This window comes from Choloepus didactylus (genome assembly GCF_015220235.1).
Source record: "Choloepus didactylus isolate mChoDid1 chromosome 24 unlocalized genomic scaffold, mChoDid1.pri SUPER_24_unloc2, whole genome shotgun sequence".
Lineage (NCBI taxonomy): Eukaryota > Metazoa > Chordata > Mammalia > Pilosa > Megalonychidae > Choloepus > Choloepus didactylus.
In genome coordinates, this window is record NW_023637605.1 from 673834 (window position 1) to 689820 (window position 15987).

The 15987-nt window shown below is 43.3% G+C and overlaps 1 pseudogene; it reads right to left on the reverse strand.

The window, feature by feature from the left end:
* The window catches only part of LOC119525179, a 113765-nt pseudogene that overhangs the window by 35703 nt on the left and 62075 nt on the right, over positions 1-15987 (reverse strand).

Consider the following 15987-nt stretch of genomic DNA (forward strand, 5'->3'; position numbering starts at 1 on the left):
TAATATTCCACCGTGTGCATATACCACATTTTATTTATCCACTCATCTGTTGAAGGACATTTGGGTTGTTTCCATCTCTTGGCAATTGTGCATAATGCTGCTATGGACACTGGCATGCAGATATCTGTTCATGTCGCTGCTTTCAGATCTTCTGGATATATACCGAGAAGTGCATCGCTGAATCGAAGGGTAACTCTATATATCGCTTTCTAAGAAATTGCCAGACTGACTTCCAGAGTGGCTGAACCATTATACAGTCCCACCAACAACGAATAAGAGTTCCAATTTCTCCACATCCCCTCCAGCATTTGTAGTTTCCTGTTTGTTTAATGGCAGCCATTCTAATTGGTGTGAGATGGTATCTCAATATGGTCTTAATTTGCATCTCTAACTAGATATCAAGTTACCCTTTGATTCAGCAATTTCACTTCTTGGTATATATTCAGAAGATTTGAAAGCAATGATATGAACAGTTATTTGCACAGTGATGCTCATAGCAGCATTATGCACAATTGCCAAGAGATGGAAACAATCCAAATGCCCTTCGACAGATGAGTGGATAAACAAAATGTGGTATATACACACGATGGAATACTATGTGGGAGTAAGGAGTGAGGTAGTGAAACAAATGACAACATGGATGAAGCTTAAGGACATAATGCTGAGTGAAATAAGCCTGATATAAAAAGAGAGATATTGTACTTTACCACTATTGTGATGTTTTATATTGTACAATATAGAGGACCTAGAGATAGATAGCAACTAGTGAGAGTAGAACAATAATCTAATAAGAACTAATAAGTTATTGATTTTTACCTTAATTATATGTTAATGCTCAGGAATGAGTATGGTTTGTTAATTTTCTTGGGGTATGGTTGGAACATGTTGGAAGCAATGTATTTATTTTAGGTTGTTTTTCTTATCCCTTTGTTTTGTTTTGTTAGAAATGTTTTTTAAATTTTTTGATAAAGTTAAAAAAAAGGCAAACAACAAAATTAAAAATGGGCAAATTCATGGACAGACATTTTTCTGAAGAGGAAATACAAATGACTCAAAAATACATGAAAAGATGTTCAACTTCCCTAGCTATTAGGGAAATAGTAATCAAAACCACAATGAGATATTATCTCACACCTTCTATAATGGTTATTATAAATGCAATAGGAAACTCTAAGTGTTGGAGGGGATGTGGGGAAAGAGATACTCTTATTCCATGTTGGTGAGAATGTGGAATGGTGCAAGTGCTCTGGAAGGCAGTTTCACAGTTCCTCAGAAAGCTAAGAATAGGATTGCCATATGATTCAGCAATCCCGTTACTAGGGAAATAGAAGAATTCAAGACTAGGACACAAATGGACATTTGTATGCCAGTTTTTACAGTTGCATTATTCACAATTTTAAAGAGAAGGAAACAACCCAAATGTCCATCAGTGAATGAGTGGATAAGCAAACTGTGGTATATGCATTTGATGGAGTATTATACAGCTGTAAGACAGAATAAAGTCATAATCATGCAACAATGTGGATGAACCAAAAGCTAAATATCCATAGAGGGGGATACAATAAAGGGTATAGGATTCTTGTTGCTGGCAGTGGTGTTTCTCCTTCTTCTTCTATTTTTTCCCTCTTCATTCTTTGCAAAAGAAATGGAAATGTCCTCATATAGATTGTGGTGGTAAATACACAACTATGTGATTATACCTGGAGCTTTCAATTGTTCACTCAGGACTGATTGTATGATGTGTGAATAAAACTATTAAATAAATACACAGAAAGATAAAACTGCTGGAGAGGATGTGTAGAGAGAGATATATACAAATTCACTGTTGGTAGGGAAGTAGAATGGTACAGCTCTTCTGGAGGGCAGTGTGGTGGTTCCAAAGAGGCTATGTATAGGTTTGCCATATGATCCTGCAATCCCGCTACTTGATATAGCCTCAGAAGGATTGAAAGCAGGGACATGAATAGGCAATTTGCACTCTGGTGTTTATGGGGGCTGTATTCATGTTTTGCAATGAATGGAAATGGTCTAAGGGTACATCAGTGGGTGAGTGGAATGGTGAAACCTGGTGTACACATACAATGGAATATTGAGTGGATGCAAGAAATAATGAAGTAGTGAGGCAGGCAATAGGTGAATGAATCTTGAGGATATTATGGTGAATGAAATTAGCCAGACACAAAAGGAAAAATATTGTAAGTCCTCACTAATGTAAATATAATGAGCAAATGCTGAGACTTGAATTTGAGAGCATAGGATATCCGGGGATAGAGCATGGGTAGAGATTGGATAATTCATGATGCAGGAGAACAAATGTTTGATAAGCCTTATTGTAAAGTTCCTATATTGTAATCTCTTACAGCAGTCATATCTATTCCTGGGTTTTAACAATTATTTAAGAGATGTTTATTTGGTACAAAATTTATATTCTCTGTAGCACACTAATTTAATCTGCATGGTGAGTTTATTTTGAAAACATAATTGCATGGAACCTAGAATAGGAAATGAGACCTTGTTATTCCATACAGATTTATATAATACCCTGATCCATCCCATAGTAGTTTGGGCAGCAACTAAAAAAGTATTTGCAAAGTCCTCTTGAGGACTGTGTAAAAATATGCAAATACTAAACTTCCTGATAGTCTCACAATCATTAGGTACTCCCAAATTAGTAAGTCAAGCCCTTGATCTTGGGGCTTGCCCTTATGAAATGTATTCCTACAAAGGAGAAGCTAACCCTACTTACAATTATGCTTAAGAAACACCCCCAGAGAACCTCTTTTGTTGCTCAGATTCAGCCTCTTTCCCAGCCAACTCTGCAAATAAACTCACTACACACCCCGCTACATGGGACATGACTCCCAGTGGTATAAGCCTCTGAGGCAACGTGGGACATGACTCCCAGGGATAAGCCTGGCCCTGGCTTTGTGGGATTGAGAATGCCTTCTTGACTAAAAGGAGGAAAAGAAATGAAACAAAATAGTTTCCTGGCTAAGAGATTTCAAATAGATTTAAGAAATCAAACTGGAAGTTTTCTTATGCATTATATAGATACTCCATTTAGTTTTTAGTTCATTAGAATGGATAGAAGGTAATACCTGAATCTGTTGAACTGCAATCCAGTGGACTTCATTCTTGATGGTGACTGTGTAACTATATAGCTTTTATTGTGTGATCATGTGATTGTGAAAACCTTGTGACTGACACTCTCTTTATCCAGTGTATGGGCAGATGAGTAATAAAATAAATACAAAAATATATAGCAATAATAGAAGGGATAAAGGGTATTGGATTATTTGGGCGTTGTTTTAATTTTTATCTTTTCTTTATCTTGTAGTAATGGAAACATTCTAAAATTGATTGTGGTGATGAATGCACAACTATATGATGATACTGTGAGCCACTGATTCTATTCTTTTGATGAATTATATGGTGTGTGAATGCAGCTCCATAAAATTGCATTAAAAAATTAATTGGTCATAGATGTAAGAGTCTATTCATGAACTCTCAATTCAATTCTCTTTGCTAATATATCTATCATTTGGAAGTACCACGCTCTTTGACCACTGTTAACTTTGTAATATGCCTTAAAGTCTGGAAGTGTGGATCCTCCAATTCCATTCTTCTTTTTCAAGATATATTTGGTTATTTGGGGCTCATATCCTCTGAATAAACGATAATTGGTTTTTCCATTTCTTCAAAGTAAGCTGTTGGAATTTAGATCAAGATTATGTTTAATCTATAAATCTATTTTGGTAGAATTTACATCTGTTCCAGCTGACAGGGGCTGATCTGGCAGAGAGACCAAAGAAAACACCAGAATGGAATGAGACATAAGCTTTATTATAGAAACTTACTTATGGGAGTGAAGCAAGAATTCAGTCAACCTGCTCTGATGGTGGCCAGTTCACAGCTCAGGGTGAAAGTACTCTGAAAATAGGCAGGAATCAGCAAGGCCACTTACAGAAACCCAGAACAAAGAGCTTCCAGTGGGTATGAGATAAAGGGGTCTCACAACATTTAGATTAGGTACATGCTAGGAAGAGATTAACAGTTTCATTTCTGGGAATCACCGAACCTTGGAAAGGTTTCATTAATTCAGGAGGGAGAAATGACCATCTGTGCACTCCCTCTCTTTGAGGGGGGATGGTTACATTTTGATTAACAGCTCTGGGTCATGTAGGCTGCTGTGTGCTTGAGTTTCACAGAATTCTTTGGAAGGCCAAGGCTCTGGGCTCCCACAAAATCTTAACAATATTTAGTCTTTCAATCCACTAACACAAAATGTCTTTCCTTTTACTTAGGTCTTTGATTTCTTTTAACAATGTTTTGTTGTTTTCTGTTTACAATTCCTTTACATCCTTGGTTAAATTTATTCTTAGTTATTTCTTTTACTTGCTATTGTAAATGGTTTTCTTGATTTCCTCCTAAGGCTGCTCACTACTAGTGTGTAGAAACACTATTGATTTTTGCCTGTTGATTTTTTTTTATCCTGCCACTTTGCTGAACTCGTTTTTTAGCTCTAGTAGCTTTGTTGTAGTTTTTTGGGACTTTCTCTATACAGTATTGTTATCAGCAAATAGTGAAAATTTTAACTGTTGCTTTCCAGTTTGGATACCTTTATTTCTTTTCCTTACCTATTTGCTCTAACTAGAACTTCTAGCACAATGTTGAATAACAGTTGTGACAGTGAGCATCTTTTTCTTGTTCCCAATCTTAGAGGGGAAGTTTTAAATCTTTCACTATTGAAGACATATTATCTGTGAGTTTTTAATATATTCCCTTTATCATGATGAGGAATCTTCTTTCTACTCCTATCTTTCAATGTGTTTTATCAGAAAAGGATGTTGGATTTTGTCAAGTACCTTTTCTGCATCAATCAAGATGTTCATGTGGTTTTTTCCTCTTTGATTTGTTAGTGTGGTGTGTTACATTAATTGATTTCCTTGTACTGAACCACCCTTGCATACTTCTGATAAATCCCACTTGATCATGGTGTATAATTCTTTTCATGTGCTGTTGGATTTGGTTTTCAAGTATTTTGTTGAGGATTTTTTCATCCATATTTATTAAGAAATTGGTCTTAAATTTTTTTTTCTTGTATCTTTATCTGGACTTGATATTAGGGTGATGTTGGTCTCATAGAATGAGTTAGGTAGTGTCCCAATCTTCAATTTTTTGGAAGAGTTTGAGCAGGATTGATATTAATTCCTCTTGGAATGTATGGTAGAATTCAGTAGTGAAGCCATCATGTCCTGGGCTTTTTTTGTTTGTTTGTTTGAAGGTTTTTGATGGCTGATTCTATCTCTACTTGTAATTGGTCCATTGAGATCTTCTATTTCTTGTAGAGTTGATGAAAGTTGTTCATGTGTTTCTAGGAATTTTTCCATTTCCTGTATGTTGTCTAATTTGTTGGCATACAGTTTTTCATAATACCCTCTTAGGATCTTTTTATTTCTGTGTGGTCAGTGGTAATGCTCTTCCTCTCATTTCTGATTTCATTTATTTGCATCTTCCCTCTTTTTTTCTTTGTCAGTCTTGCTAAGGATTTGTCAATTTTATTGATCTCTTCAAAGAACAAAATTCGGTTTTGTTAATCTTCTATTGTTTTTTTAATTCCCTATTGGTTTTAATTTTGAATTTATTAATTCTAATAAATTTCAGTTATTTCTGCTCTTATCTTTCTTATTTGTTTCCTCCTGCTTGCTCTGAGATTTCTTTTTTTTTCTTTTTTCTTTTCTTTTTTTTTTGCTGTTCTTTTCCTAGTTGCATCAGAAGTGCAGTTAGGTCTTTGATTTTAGCTGTTTCTTCTTTTATATAATGTAAGCATTTAGGGCCATAAATTTTCCCTTCAGTACTGCCTTCCTTCATCCCATAAGTTTTGATATATTTTGTTCCCATTTTCTTTCATCTTGGGAAATCAGAATACTGATTTCTCTTGCAATTTCTTCTTTGACCCACTGATTGTTTAATAGCGTGTTACTTAACTTCCATGTATTTGTGGAGTTTCCAGTTCTCAACCTTTTATTGATTTCCAACTTCATTCCATTATGGTCAGATTAGATTATTTGTATAATTTCAAACTTTTTAAATTTATTGAGATTCATGTGACCCAAAATGTGGTCTATGCTGGAGAATGATCCGTGTGCATTTGCGAAGAATATATATCCTACACTTTCAGGTGGCAATGTTCTATTCTGTATGTGTCTGTTAAATCTGTTTCCTTCATTAATATTATTCAAGTTCTGTGTTCCTTATTGATCTTCTGTCTAGATGCTCTTTCTACTGATGAGTGGTGTACTGAAGTCTCCAACTATTATTGTAGAGGCTTTTATTTTTCCCATCAGCTTTTACAGTGTTTGCCTCATGAATTTTGGGGCACCATTGTTAGGTGCATAATTATTTACAATTGTTATTTATTCTTCTTGGATTGCCCATTTTATTTATATAGTGTGCAACTTTGTCCCCTACAAGAGATTTTGACTTAAAGTCTGTTTTGTCTGATATTAGTGTAGCTATTTCAGGTCTTTTTAGATTACTATTTGCATGGAATATCTATTTCCAGCATTTCACTTTCAACCTTTCTGTGTCTTTTGGCCTAAGGTGAGTCTTTTGTAAACAACATATAGTTGGATCATGCTTTTTATACATGCTGACAACCTGTGTCTTTTGATTGGGGAATTCAACCCACTAACATTCAACATTGTTATTGTAAAGGTAGTACTTACTTTAGGCATTGTATCCTCTGGTTTTTTGTATATCTTTTTTTTTTGTCTCTCTTTTCCTTGATCACAATCTCCTTTTCTGTATAGTTGATCTTTTGTGTTGTATCTGATCACATTCTCCTATCTCTTCCTTTATATTTTTAATATATTTTTGTGGTCACCCTGGGGTTTGTATTGCACAATCTATCTCTATAACCTAATTTGAAAAGATATCAATTTAGCATCAATAGCATACATATTCTCTCAATCTTCTTTTCTACACACTTTTCCAAGTCACTATCTCCTGTCTTTTCTTTTCAACCTGCAAGAACTCCCTTTGTAATTCTTGTAAGTCTGGCTTTTGTTGATGAACTCTCTCAGTTGATTTTTATCCATGAACATTTAAACTCTCCCCATTTTGAGGGAGAGTTTTCCCAGATAAAGAATTTTGGGCTAGCAGTTTTAGTTCTTTCAGTACCTTAAATATATCATACTGCTGCTTTCTCACCTCCATGGTTGCTGATGAGTAGCTAGCACTTAGTCTTATTGGAGATTCCTTGTATGTGATGAATTAATTTTGTTGTTTCCAGAATTCTCTTTATCCTTGGCATTTGATATTCCCATTAGTATGTGTCTCAGGTAGGTCTATTAGGATTTACTCTGATTGGTGTATGTTGGGCTTCTTGGACATGTATAGTTATGACTTTCATAAGAGTTGGGATAATTCAGCCATTATTATCTCAAATCCCCTGGTAACCTATATTCTAGATTCTGACTATGAGTTTGTGCTTATTCTATTTATTTCAAATCAGTGAGACCATGTGATATTTATCCTCCCTACTTTTGTCTAGTCTGGCTTATTTCATTCAACATGATATCTTCAAGGTTAAAAGGGGAAATATTAGGCTGTATATATGTTAACAGAATAAAATTTTAAAAAAATCCAAATCCATAGAACTACATAAACAGTGAACCCTAAATTAAACCATGGATTATAGTTAATGGTACAATTATTAAAATGAGCCCTCATCAAGTATAACAAATGTTCCACACCCATGCAAAGTGCTAATAATATGGTGGCAAATGGGAATCCTGTATGATTGTTCTGTAAACCCATAGCTTCTTTAACAAAAAAAAAAATTTTTTAAAAAAGGAACAGTTGTTAAAAACTAAGGAATCTGAAACACTGGTTAAAAACTAAGGAAATCTGAATAAAGTACGGGCTTTAGTTCATAATAATGTATCAATATTGGTTCATTAACTGTAACAAATATGCCACACTATTATAGCAATGTATCTGTAAATCTAAAACTGTTCTAAAAATAAAGTTCACTTGAAAAAAATTCTTTGTCATTTATCAATTTTATAAACTGTTATGATGTCCTTATAGCTTGTACTTTCAAATACTTAACTATTGAGTATTAATTTGTAATTCCTTATGAAGTTTTACTCAATCCAACTGAAGAAGTAGCTTAACTCTGGAGCCTGAAAATTTAAAATTTTAATTAAGAAGTCTTGTTTTGTAAGGTCCAATAAATTTCTCATGAATTCTCGTCAATCACCTAAGTATCACTATCAGATTTACATGATTGTTTGGGCTCTTGGGTAATTGTTCCATCTTTCCAGTTAATTTTTCCTAGAAGTGAGTCACAAAGGCCCCCATGGACATTATCGAGTGTCAAGGCCTTATTATGAGGCACTGGTTTAAGAGTCCACATTGAACTTCCAATGTTTGATGTACATGGTTCCAATTGTTTTAGGTCCAGGGGCAAACCCATCCTATGGGCCGTTTCTGCATAGGTCCAAATCAATAGTTATACGACAGTCAACTGAATCTCCATGCACGTCAGGGAGCCACCTTGTTTATCTACTACACCAAGACCGGAGAGAAGTTGCCTCCCCACTTTAATCTAGTGACATCAGACGTGTCTTCTGCCATCTCTGTGTGTTAAAGCCAGATTTCTTTGTCTATCGATTTAATTAGATATTTCTCTTTTCTGCACCATCCGTCTGCCTCTTTGGGTGCAGTCACAGTCCCAACAACTAATTGTTCCCTTAAACACAAACAATCCTGTAATTCTGCACTACTGATGATATCGTGGAACTACTTTATGGCCAATTGTTGCTGGACCCTACATGTGAGTGCCCTGAGAGTTTTGTGGGACCCAGCACCCCCACATTAAACTGTTCTGAGTCTGAATCCAACTTTTAACAAATAGTTGTTCATTTTTAGTAAAACGTGATTCTTAAAGTAATTGGAATAGCCAGTAATGGAAATAGCGAGGCAGTCTATGAGACTAGTAATAGATTTGCTAGAGTACTTCTTTCAGTTACTCTAGAAAAGTTGAATTTCAAGTCCCTTGTGGAACCCCAGCCCAGTCGTCCCGTGGTGCTGGTTTCACCTGGGAAGCAGGGAGCCATCTGAGATTTTCTTTTCTGGTGACAGCTGTCTGTGTCACCAGCAGCATTGGAAAGAGCCCCTCCCAAAGCAGCCACGGCCCGTCTCTCCTTGGAACTCCTCTGCGCAGACGGAATCTCCTTCTTGATAGGGTGCTTGCCTCCTCCAGGGGGTCCTTCCAGCCCCCATAGCTCTAAGCCTCAGGGTTGCTTCAGCTGAAGTCTTCAAGGACAGCTGTCAGCAACCCCCCACGTGGGTCTCCAGCACCCTGAGTTCCTCCATGTCGGGGGCGGGGGTGGCAGTCATGTCTCTCGGCCACCTTACCTGCTGCAGTGGTGACCATCGGGGCCCCAATGTGCTTGCTCCATCAAATGAGAAACACCTGCCCGTGGCCGAGTTCCCCGCAGCAGCCAGTGCATTTCCCAGGGGTGGGGCTGACGTGGACGCTGCTGGCCCTCAGCAGGCTGCTCAGTTCAGGAACTGCTGGACGTTCCCGTCCTCATTGCCAGATTGTTGAGGAAACATAATTATAAACAGAATACCTCTGGAACAGTAAAATAAAATAAGCTCCCAAGTTTCATTCCAAGTGTGGGATGATAAAAATAGCTCCAGAGATTGGTCCAGAATGTTGTGAAATACAACTTGCTGATGTCCATTTCAAGCAACCTACTTTTCAGTGTCCATCTGGTTCTCGCCAGGATCCTGACTAGGGAAGGACTTAGGCTCACAGTTCCGCATGAGATCTTTGCATGAGGGGAAAGAGTCCACACTGGACACACTAGCTGCATCCAAGGCACTGCCCTTGACAGGAAGAATTCACTTCCACATTCCCCAAGCTTGGTAAGGTCTTCACGGTCCCTCCATCCTTGCGGGTTGGGCACCTATCTAGCCTGTATGGATTACATCCCCACTGCTTTCTGTTTCCACCCAGCACCACTGTGGCCTCTGCCACAAGTCGATTCTCTCGCCAGTTGGTCACCCACGTGCCAGTGCTCAGGCGATGGCTGATGGCGTCCCTCCATCTCTCTTTCCAATGCACAAAACATGGATACCAATGTAAACGCAACACTGGACTCAAACGGAATATATTCAGTTTTACACTTTTTTCACCTAACATTACAATGTGAGCATGTCTCTGTGCTGTTGACATATTCTCAAAGGTCTGTGGCATTCCCATGCCCGGGTTTGCCCAGTGCTGTCAGCACACTGGCCCACATCTCTTCTGCCTGCCCCACCCAGGCCTTTAGGGTCAGGTGAGCCTGTCAGCACATTAGGTGCACCTGGACACTGCACGGGCCTAGAACATTCTCCCGGGTGCCGCATGGGATCAACCCTCTGGCCCTGCTTTGAGATGGCTCCTGTGCTTGGACCTGGGGACACGGGCTGCAGCGACATGTCTCGAGATGCCTCCCAGGGACATTGCAGGACCTGCCAGCGGTGAGATACTTGCTAGGCATCTCCAGGACAGCAGAGCCCAGGGAGGAGCTGCTTACCCCAGACATCCTTGCCCTCAGGGAAAAAAATACCCGAAGAGCAGTTTAACTCACATGATGGCAGAGAAGTCGTCATCCACCAGGATCATGTCAGCGGCCTCCTTGCTAACGTCCGTCCCCATCTGCCCCATGGCGATGCCGATGTCAGCTGACTTCAGGGCCACCGTCTCATTCACCCCATCGCCAGTCATGGCCACAACTGCCCCTGACTCCTGCAAAGCCTTAGGGGACAGGAGGGGACTGGAGGCTGCAGCCAGAGCGACTTCCTTCCGGGCCCTTCCCTCCTTCCGGCCCCGGCCCAGCTAGCTGTGGGAAAACAGGCAAGTCCTTGAACTTCCCAGCCTCAGTTTCCCCATCTGCAAAGTGGGGTCAACAATCCCTGCTCCAGGCAGCTGTCATGAGGCCTGAACCAGGACAACCAACGTGACAGGAAAGGATCTGCAACTGTTATTACAATCAATAAACAACTATCAGTAACTCATCCTCTGAAACCATGAGGTGCCCAGTAAGTATTGATAATTTCTTTGCAGAATAAGTTGCAGAGCTTTACCCGTAAAGCCAAAACACAAAACAAAAACAAAAACAAAAACAAAGTAACATAAAGGAAAAAACACAACTACTAAAGAATTAAAGAGCAAAATTCCAAAGCATGCACGGCCTGGAAAACCAAGCACATCTTACAGGGCAATATCTGCACAATCAGACAATCACATTGAGCCTTTCCTGAGCACAGCACTGACAGCCTCACAGGCCTGGCGTCATTGAATCCTCTTGCCAACCTTGTGAATTAGTGAGTGTCCTTAATTTGATCCCCATTTTATAAATGAGAACACTAAGGCATGGAGTTAAATAATACCAAAGAGCACCCAATTAAGAAGGGAGAGCCTCTGTTTTCATTTTGCACTTTGCAGCACCCCCTCCAGTGCCTCATCTCAGGTGTGTGTGGCAAATGGCTCCTCACTTCCCTGCTTCTTTGCATTAGAAATGGAGCCCCCCAGCTTTTAGTTGGGCATTGGCCACCCAGCTAGACAGCACATTTCCCAGAATCCCTTGCAGCTAATCATGGCCACGAGACTAAGTCTGGCCAATGGGATGTGAGCACAGGTGATGTATACCCTTTAGTGCCGCACAGTTCCAGAGGGAGCTGCTTGCCCACCCGGCTCGCCCCTCCTCCCCGCTGGCTGGGAAAAGGCAACCCCTGAGCAGCTGCCTCGGACCCGGAGAAGGAAGCTGCATTCTGAGGACGGCCGAGCTGCCCTCCAGCTTGGGCCTCAGACCACCCTGGAGCAGAGCTGCCCACACACCCTGCGCTGTAACTCGAGAGAGAAATGTGCTCCTTGAGCCACTGTGTTCGGGCCTCTTGGCTGCAGCGGCCCGTCCCCTGCCTCCCACAGCATACCTTGATGATTTTCAATTTGTGCTTTGGGCTGGTCCTGTAGAAGACAGACACCTGGAAACAAACAGAAGAGGAAAGAGCCGATGAAGGTGGAGCTGAGAGTAAGATCCCACCCACCCCTGCCCCAGCAGGTCCTCGGGGGGGAGCACTACCTTCCTGATGCGATCCGCCAGCTCGCCTTTCTCCATGCTCTCCACCTCCTCCCCAGACATGGCCGTCAGCTTCCCGTTGCACAGGCCGATGCTCCTTCCTTTAAGGAGAATCAGTTCTGAGGGCTCTTTCCAGGGCCCCTGCCCCACAACCAGAACTATCTTGGCTGCAAGAGAATAACAGTAATAAAACCATAATGGTGCTGTTTACTAAGCACCTGCTATGTGCCTGACCTTCGCTTACATTATCTCAATTCCATCCATGGAATTAACTTGCAACAATGGCCTTATCGTGCCCACTTTAAAGCCACACAGCTGGAAAGTAGATCCATGGTTCTGACTGATTCCAAAGTCTAAGGTGTTTTTACAATGCCAGGCTGCCTCAAGACAGAGTCAGGGAAAAGCAAGGTGTGACAATTTTCATAGAAGTAATAATTAGAGGAGGAGGAGGAGAGTTGCTAGCCCTCTGCTGATAAAGAGACTGAGGGTCAGAGTAGTTCAATGATTTCTGAAGGGCATACAGCTGGTGGCAGAAGCCGTATTGGAACTGTACATTTGGAATGATGCTGCCTGTGAAGATGAAATGCAATCACAGATGAAAAGCCCCTGGCAGATAGCAAGTACCTGATATACACAAAGTCTTTTCCTATTTTGGAGAACCTGACAACATTTTGGAAACAGAAACACTTTGGAAGGTGAAGAAGCACTGGTCTGTGTATCTCAGACTCTCTTCTGAGAACTTAGAAGCTGGGCACGTGCACTCCTGATCAGGTTTCATTTGCAGCAACCCCATATTAAAGGACGGGTGGTTCCTTTTCCTCCTCAGCCCCCACCCCTTGCCCCGGTTACCTATCGCCAAGGCCGTCTCCAGAGCATCTCCCATTGATCATTTTCATGGACACTCCCGATTCAGAGAGAACCCTGACCGCTTCCTTCACGCCAGCCCTCGGAGGGTCAATGATTCCGACAAGACCTGGGAACGTCAGCTTGCCCAGCTCAGGCCCAGAAGCCAGAGCCAGCACTGAGGAGAGAACACGACGGTGAGAGGTTTGCCCAGGGCTGATGGCACCACCCCGACACATCCCAGGCCCTCTTCTGTTCCCGAGGGGCCTGGGCACCCAGTTCTCCAGACCACGAAGGGAAAGCAAAGCTCTTCCTGGTGGTTCTCGGGCCTGAGCAGGGTGGTGGGTGACAGCTCAACCCAAAGAGTGAAGAAATGGTGGTACCAACTTGCCCAGCAGAAAATACGGCTTTTGTTCCCCTGTGGTATAAACTCCCGACCCCACCCTCAGCAAGAGCGGCCAGAAGGAGAACCCGCGAGGGGCCTGATGGGGGCAGCTGCTGATCAGTCTCCTCGTCGTGGTTTTACTCTGCACTCGTGCACTTTGTCCTCTCCAGCAGACTTGGGGTCGAGCTACCGAAAGTCAAGAAGCATTTATGAAGAGAAACACGGTGGGAAGATTCTGCCCATTGGCCTGTCTGGGCTGTCAATCTGTCTCTGTGGCACCAAGCCAGGCTGGCTCTTGGGGGCTGAGTGTTCTAAGAGGGAATGGGGTGAGGACTGAGGGCTTCTGCCCTCTCAGGACACCAGAGGGGCGGCCATGACCCCGCAGACCCTCCATCCAGGTTCTGGTCAATGCAGGGAGAACAGGGAGCTAACGCCAGCGCCATCCCACCCCTGCCCCTTTAAATCCTTTAAAAACCATCACAGGCGCCTCAGAGCCCTGAAGCCCCAAGGACCCTAGTGCACTCCTACTGCATGATTTTCCTTACCATTGGCGTGAGGTTGGGCAACCTTCTCTGGGAGAGTCATCTTAAAGCCCAAAACGCTCTAAAGGCTCTAGCAGGTGTGTGTGTGGGGGGGGATGGTTTATAGGCCTTTGGGTACCTCTCTGTGGCTGGCACATAGTAGGACTTGATTACTACCCACAGGTTGACTCAATCCCAGCACCTGCTTGTGGCCTTGCAAAGACCCAACACCTGTTACCAGGGTGGACTGCTCTGGGCCTCAGATGGGAGATGGGGCCATGGACAACTACGAGAGGCCCTGTGCTGCCGAGTGTGGTGGCAGCAGGAAATCTTGCCCTGTCTCACGACTGACCGACCGCTATTATGTTCTCCTTCGGGGGCTGACATGAGTCCAATTGGGAGGTTGATAGTTTGCATCAGATGGATCTGGGTTTAAGCACCAGCCCCCTACATTGGCTCTGCTGCACTGGCTGGGTGACCCCGGCCCAGCTCCTCTGCCTCTCGGGGCCTGGCTGTGGCTCTGTGGGGACTCAGCAAGGGGTCTCAGCTGGGCAGTCTGGCACCCAGTGCATGCCAGGGCCCGAGCACCATGAATGCTGGGAGCGGCAATGGACTTAGAGGGCTGGTGGCCGGGCCAGCCGGAAGGTAAGCAAAAGGCAGAAGTTTCACTAACTAAGTTGTCCAGTCTTAAGGGAGTTGGTTTTGGTGATAGGAGATGAGCAATGTAACATAAACATGTCACCTGTTGATTTTATAGCTTTTCCACATTAACTGTAATACTAAGAGTAGCAGCTCCCAAGGGGGCAGAGTATCTTCTAAGTCTCCAAGGACTCAGCCAATGCCACCCCATGAAGTAACTGCGACCACGCCTTCCTTTTGCAAGTGGGGAAACTGAGTCACACCATTTATCTGAGGGGCTATTGTAGCCCTGGCACTGCACCAACTATTTTAGGGGACAGAGAAGCTCTGGGGCCACACCCTCCTCCCAGGAAGGCCTGACAGCGGGCTCCCCGGTCCATTGCTAAGTTCTGCCCCAGCGAGCTCTAACAACCTTGCCCTGCTCCTGTCAGCAAGCTTAGGCACAATTTAGACTTTCCATTCCCTGAAGGGGAAAACAAGGCAATTCAAGGCAATGCAGCCAGCCGACCCCACTCGTTTTCCCTTGAGGGTGTGCAAGTGTCCTGCAGTGTCTTTAAATGGTCTCTCAGAACATGGGCAGGTGACAAACGACACAATGGGAAACAGTTTTCTGGCTCAGCCCATCAGGCGTGGTCTCTGGTGCAGAAAACTGGAATCAGCAAGGGCTGGAGTGTCTTCCCTGATTTAAGGGCTCTCAGTATTCCTGACGAGGGCCTGAGAAGACTCTTCAGGAAAATCGACTGCCAGGTGTCCCGTCCACCCTGTGGCCCCCACCCCTGGGCTAACAGCTGTCAGCAAGGGGCTGGATGGGCTCTGGGTCACCTAGACTCTCACCCCATCAGGCTGCCGTGCCCGCCTTGACTGCCCACCTCCTGGACCAGCCCTGGACCAGGGAACGGGTCAGGCAAACCCGAAGCCGGGGCTGGGGCCGCAGCACTGACCCCGCAGGCCAAGCGAACCCATGCTCCTCTCTTCCTGCAGGCAGAGCGATTTCTGCTGGGGTGTCAGTGGCAGGGGGATGCCCCCCATGGTTGTACATGGCACAGTAACGGATGACTTCCTCAAAGGCCCCCTTCATGAAGTAGATGTCCTCCTGCTCCTTGAAAAAGACGAAAGGAAAAGAAATCCTTGGTCAGAGGTGCTTTGGTTCCCAGGGAGTGGCCACCTCGTTCTGCACGAGGAAACCAAGTCCTGGCGGGGTTATGTACGAGCTGGGACATCAGGAGCCCGGCGCTCGTGGACACAGGATGGGCAAGAAGAGCTTGGCGAGCCCATGTGTTGGAAAACTACGTGGCCCCTGAGGGGACAGGGGCTGACCTTTGACTGGCAGTCCCACTCTACATGACATGCCCTCAGGGCAGCCCGCACTGCCCATTCCTTGGATTTATCCCAGTAGTGTTGCAGGATTAGGTGTGTGAGTGCTACTGTCTCCTGGTTAACAGTTGCCCCCAAGTCCTTC